Source organism: Hemitrygon akajei, unplaced genomic scaffold (genome assembly GCF_048418815.1).
Source record: "Hemitrygon akajei unplaced genomic scaffold, sHemAka1.3 Scf000137, whole genome shotgun sequence".
In the NCBI taxonomy this organism is placed as follows: domain Eukaryota; kingdom Metazoa; phylum Chordata; class Chondrichthyes; order Myliobatiformes; family Dasyatidae; genus Hemitrygon; species Hemitrygon akajei.
The window spans coordinates 1,566,295-1,572,294 of NW_027332023.1; the positions used below are offsets into that span (position 1 = coordinate 1,566,295).

Sequence of the window (6,000 nt, forward strand, 5' to 3'; positions counted from 1 at the left end):
TGCGAATGGGTAACTATGATGTTGTTGGGATAACGGAGACATGGCTGCAGGGAGATCAGACCTGGGAAATGAATGTACAAGGGTATATGTGCATGTGGTAAAGGTAATGTCGCAGTAGTTATGGGGGATTTCAACATGCAGGTGAACTGGGAGAATCAGGTTGGTGCTGGACCACAGGATAGGGAGTTTGTAGAGTGCCTACGGGATGCATTCTTGGAACAGCTTGTACGAGAGCCGACCAGAGACAAGACTATTCTGGATTTAGAGTTATGTATTGAACAGGATTTGATAAGCGATCTCGCAGTAAAGGAGCCATTGGGAGGTAGTGATCACAATATGATAAGCTTTTATCTGCAATTTGAGAAGGATAAGGGCAGCTCGGAGGTGACAGTGTTGCAGATGAACAGGGGAAACTATGAAGCCATGAGAGAGGAGCTGGCCAAAGTTGACTGGACGGATAGCCTAGCAGAAAAGACCGTGGCAGGTATTCTTGGGAATAATGCACAAGGTGCAAAATCAGTTCATCCCCCAGAGAAGGAAGGATTCAAAGGTGGGAAAGGGGCCTCAGTGGTTGACAAAGGAAGTCAGAGACTGCATAGCATTAAAAAAAAGGAAATATGACAGAGCTAAGGTGAGTGGGAGGACAGATGATTGGGAAGTTTTTAAGAAACAACAGAACTTAACTAAAAAGAGAATACGGGGAGAAAAAAATGAGGTACGAACGCAAGCTAGCCAGGAATACAAAGGAAGATAGCAAAAGCTTTTTTAGGTATGTGAAGAGAAAGAAGATAGTTAAGAACAATGTTGGGCCCTTGAAGAATGAATTGGGTGAAATTGTTATGGGAAACAGAGAAATAGCAGAAGAATTTAATGAGTACTTCAGATCTGTTTTCACTAAGGAAGACACAAGCAATCTCCCAGATGTATGGATGGGCCAAGGACATAGGGTAACAGAGGAAATGAAACAGATTGACATTCGGAAGGAAACGGTGATGAGAAGACTGATGGGACTGAAGGCTCACAAAGCCCCAGGTCCAGATGGTCTGCACCCTAGGGTACTAAGAAGGTGGCTCTGGAAATTGCGGATGCATTGGTAATCATTTTCCAATGTTCCTTGGATTCAGGATCAGTTCCTGAGGATTGGAGAATGGCTAATGTTATCCCACTTTTTAAGAAAGGAGGGGAGGGAGAGGGGAAAACAGAACTATCGACCTGTCAGCCTGACATCGGTGGTGGGAGATGTGCTGGAGTCCATTATTAAGGATGAAATAGTGGCATATCTAGATAGCAGTGATAGGATTGGGCCAAGCCAGAATGGATTTACCAAGGGTAAATCATGCTTGACTAATCTGTTGGAGTTTTTTGAGGATGTAACCAGGAAGTTAGACGGGGGAGATCCAGTGGATGTAGTGTACCTCGATTTTCAGAAGGCATTTGATAAGGTCCCACATAGAAGATTAGTGGGTAAAATCAAAGCTCAGGGCATCGGGGGGAAGGCATTGACATGGATAGAAAACTGGTTGGCAGATAGAAAGCAAAGGGTAGCGGTGAATGGGTGTTTCTCGGAATGGCAGGTGGTGACTAGTGGGGTGCCACAGGGCTCGGTATTGGGACCACAGCTGTTTACCATTTACGTTAACGATTTGGATGAAGGCATAGAGAATAGCATCAGCAAATTTGCTGATGATACTAAGCTGGGTGGCAGTGTGACATGTGATGAGGATGTTAGGAGAATTCAGGGTGACTTGGATAGGCTGGGTGAGTGGGCAGATACTTGGCAGATGACGTTTAATGTGTATAAGTGTGAGGTTATCCACTTTGGGAGTAAGAACAGGAAGGCAGATTATTATCTGAATGGTATAGTGTTGGGTAAGGGAGTAATACAAAGAGATCTCGGAGTCCTTGTTCATCAGTCACTGAAGGTGAATGAGCAAGTGCAGCAGGCAGTGAAGAAGGCTAATGGAATGTTGGCCTTTATTACAAAGGGAATTGCATACAAGAGCAAGGAAATCCTCTTGCATTTGTACAGAGCCCTGGTGAGACCACACCTGGAGTATTGTGTACAGTTTTGGTCTCCAGGGTTAAGGATGGTCATTCTGGCTGTAGAGGAAGTGCAGCGTAGATTCACGAGGTTAATTCCTGGGATGTCTGGACTGTCTTACGCAGAGAGGTTAGAGAGACTGGGCTTGTACACACTGGAATTAAGGAGATTGAGAGGGGATCTAATTGAAACATATAAGATTATTAAGGGATTGGACAAGATAGAAGCAGGAAATATGTTCCAGATGCTGGGAGAGTCCAGTACCAGAGGGCATGGTTTGAGAATAAGGGGTAGGTCATTTAGGACAGAGTTAAGGAAAAACTTCTTCTCCCAGAGAGTTGTGGGGGTCTGGAATGCACTGCCTCGGAAGGTAGTGGAGGCCAATTCCTTGGATGCTTTCAAGAAGGAGTTAGATAGGTATCTTATGGATAGGGGAATCAAAGGAAATGGGGGACAGGGCAGGAACCGGGTATTGATAGTAGATGATCAGCCATGATCTCAAAATGGCGGTGCAGGCTCGAAGGGCTGAATGGGTCTACTTCTGCACCTATTGTCTATTGAATGTGTGATTGTCACTTTGTTTGATCCACTGGAGTGGATCTTTAGGTTTGGCAGTATCCTGTGAAGACCACTTGTGCTAACCCTTGCCTGGGGGTGGTAATTCACTTGTACAGGGTACCCCATGACAAATCACTGTTGGTGATAATTCCTATAATCCATATGGGGATTTTGATGGAGTATCCCATGGCTACCACATTTGTTAACCCTTAACTGGATTTGGGTGTGTTATGTGGTAACCACTTGTGAGAAAGAGATTCTGTGGAAATCACTGTCCGTAATACTTTGTGTGTTGGACCTGGATTGGGAGTACCTTGTGGAATCTACCTGTGTGTTAACCCTTGCCTGGGTGGTAGTTCCCTTTGAAGACGGTACCCCTGTTATCAGCTAGTTTTGGTGATAATTCATATGTGGATTTGGAACAAAGACGGATAAGATCTTCGGCGACTGTTATCCTGTTTTATCACCATGGAACTTGTGGAATTGGAAGCAATTGCCTACTCTCGACATTCACCTTCGATTACAAATATCTCTCTCTCATCATTTATTCCGTGGATGAGCTGAACTTTCATACTTTACCATCTTAAGACTCTAAGCTTGGTATTCCCTGAGCTCAATGGTTTGGGAGTTATATTTACACATATGTACACACATAACACTGTTAACCATAGAACACTACAGCACAGTACAGGCCCTTCAGGCCTCCATGTTGTGCCGACCCATATAACCCTTAAAAAAAATGTACTAAATCCACACTACCACATAACCCTCTATTTTTCTTTCATCCATGTGCCTGTCCAAGAGGCTCTCAAATAGCCCTAATGTTATAGTCTCCACCACCATCACTGGCAAGTCATTCCAGGGACCCACAACCCTCTGTGTAAAAAAACTTACCACTGATGTCTCCCCTAGACTTCCCTCCCTTAATTTTGTACAGATGCCCTCTGGTATTTGCTATTGCTGCCCTGGGAAACAGATACTGACTATCCACCCTGTCTATGCTTCTCATAATCTTGTAGACCTCTGTCAAGTCCCCTCTCATTCTTCTACTCTCCAAAGAGAAAAGTCCCAGCTCTGCTAACCTTGATTCATATGACTTGTTCTCCAAACCAGGCAACATCCTGGTAAATCTCCTCTTCACCCTCTCCATAGCGTCCACATCCTTCCTATAATGAGGTGACCAGAATTGAACATAATACTGCATAATAAAGTGCAGTCTCACCAGAGATTTGTAGAGTTGCAACATGACCTCTCTACTCTTGAACTCAATCCCCCTGTTAATGAAGCCTAGCATACCATAGGCCTTCTTAACCACCCTATCAACCTGTGCAGCAACCATGAGGAATGTATGGATTTGAACCCCAAGGTCCCTTTTGATTGTTTTGCTTAAGTTGTTATATTATAAGTAGATACAAATAAAGATAGTGGTGTTAACATCAAAACCAAACTCCATGTGTGGGTCTATTGCTGCTGGTTCATTTAAATTGTTACAGGTATGTTAACAGTGGTGTTCGTGTTTATGTCTTTGAGAGGGATCACCCCACAATCCGGGGTCCCCAATTTAACACATTTCTGTGTCTCTGTCACACCGATGCCAAACAGGTTAGAACTAGTGGCCACCAAACTCAACTTCCCAGACTGGGAAGCATGCAACCTGGCCATACTTGCAGGTGCCCAGCAGCGGAGAGGAACAACTGAGACTGAGTGATTTTGGATGATCACTTTTCTCTCCTATGTAGTAGCCAGGAATCCACCAAAGATAATCAATTTGGCTACAGCACTTGAGGAGCCGGACACAATACTGCAGGGGCCCTGACAGAAACAAAGGCTCAAGTAACAGAAATATCCACTGAAATGATTGCAATCCGGCAAACAGTCGTACAGAATCATATGGCTTTAGATTTTATCCAAGCTGAGAAAGGGGGGAACCTGTGTTATTATTGACACAGAATGCTGCACCTATATCCCTGATGAGTCTACTAACATTACATCCCTCTCCAAGCACACTGCCACGGAGATTGACAGCATCAAGAAAGTAGGGCAGGATTTACACAGGTTCACCGAAGGGTCGAAATGGTAGTATTTGAAGGCCTGTTTGGTAATATGTGAGGCATGATATTGCATTATGGCTTAATAGTTGTGCATATCATTGTTATAATTACTGTTGTGCATTGTTTTTATTCATTGATAAGTCAATGCTGTACACGGTTGCTTTCTCTGTAAAAAAAATTGCAGCTTTGTTGATCATGTAATGATCAAAAGGAGGGAGTGGTAAAGTATGTAAAAGGGTTAACACTTCCTTAAACAATAGCCGCCTGTTCTTCTGAAAGAAATTGCTGATGATTAGCCAATGTACTAAGCCATGCTGAGCCATATTTCTTCTTGAGGGCAGCTAGCTAGGGTTTCTGGATGTTTATCTGAATTGTGCACTCATGCGTAGAGATAGGACAGCTTCAGTCCATTCTGTGTGTGTAAGCCATTATGACTATTTTGTAATTTAAATTAAGGGGCTGTAATATAGTAAATAACTTTGGCTCCAGCCTGCCTTGTGTGGTGGGTATCTGGACAGATATATCTGTGGTGTAAGGGGAATTGTTAGTCAGTTAGTGGATTGGATACTAACGACACTAACGACATAAACAGTCTATGACTGTTCCTGTTTGAGCGACTAACTGAGTAAGCCCCAGGTGCTTGGAGTAAAGAGTTTGTATTTATACGGTCTCTGAGTGACTTTATCCGGATTCGACTTCCACAGAATGGGAGTGGTTTTAAAGGACTGGGCTGCTGGAAGCACATTACCAGACCTGGAGTGATTGCAACTGGATCTGACAGAGGCATAACTGGCTCCTCTGGGCACATTCAGTCTCACTCCAACAATTTCCTACCTTCCTTTTACAGGTATGTAATGTCTAAAGGACCAGTGTTTGAGTAAATGAGACTCACCAAACTTTCTCCTGACTGAATCACTGGATTCTCTGAGTCAGATGGGTTCTCTCCAGTTGACGCTCTCAATCCTCGGGCTGGTTCACTTGTTGATGTTCCACTGTCTTCAGTTGTGGTTTGCTTCCAGTTGGGTTTTTCTTCCAATAAATCTCTCACCACAGGTCTAACTTTAACATGAAAGATAATGAAGCACATTGACAATAGAAAGGAGAACCAAACATTTCTGCTTAATGTTACTAAGAGCAAAACTCACTGAAATTTAAATGTTGAAGGCAGATATAATGATCTCAGTGAACAATCTTTTATTGTCCCTCACAAGTCACAAAACGATATGGGATAAGAAGGAGCCATCATTCAGTTATGGTAAGACATAAGACACAGGAACAGAATTAGGTGATTCGATCAATCTGGTCTGCCCCACCACTCAACCATGGCTGATTTTCATTCCAACACCATAT

The 6,000-nt window shown here is 43.5% G+C and overlaps 1 protein-coding gene across 3 annotated transcripts in view; it reads right to left on the minus strand.

Annotated features, from left to right (window-relative positions):
- The window catches only part of LOC140723802 (uncharacterized), a 28,953-nt gene extending 23,249 nt beyond the window's left edge, over positions 1-5,704 (minus strand). For all 3 annotated transcript variants that reach the window (XR_012097971.1, XM_073038342.1, XM_073038343.1), the window contains exon 1: positions 5,543-5,704. The gene's annotated coding sequence lies outside the window, so the exon portion shown is untranslated. The remainder of the gene's footprint in view (positions 1-5,542) is intronic.
- Between the last annotated feature and the right edge of the window lie 296 nt (positions 5,705-6,000).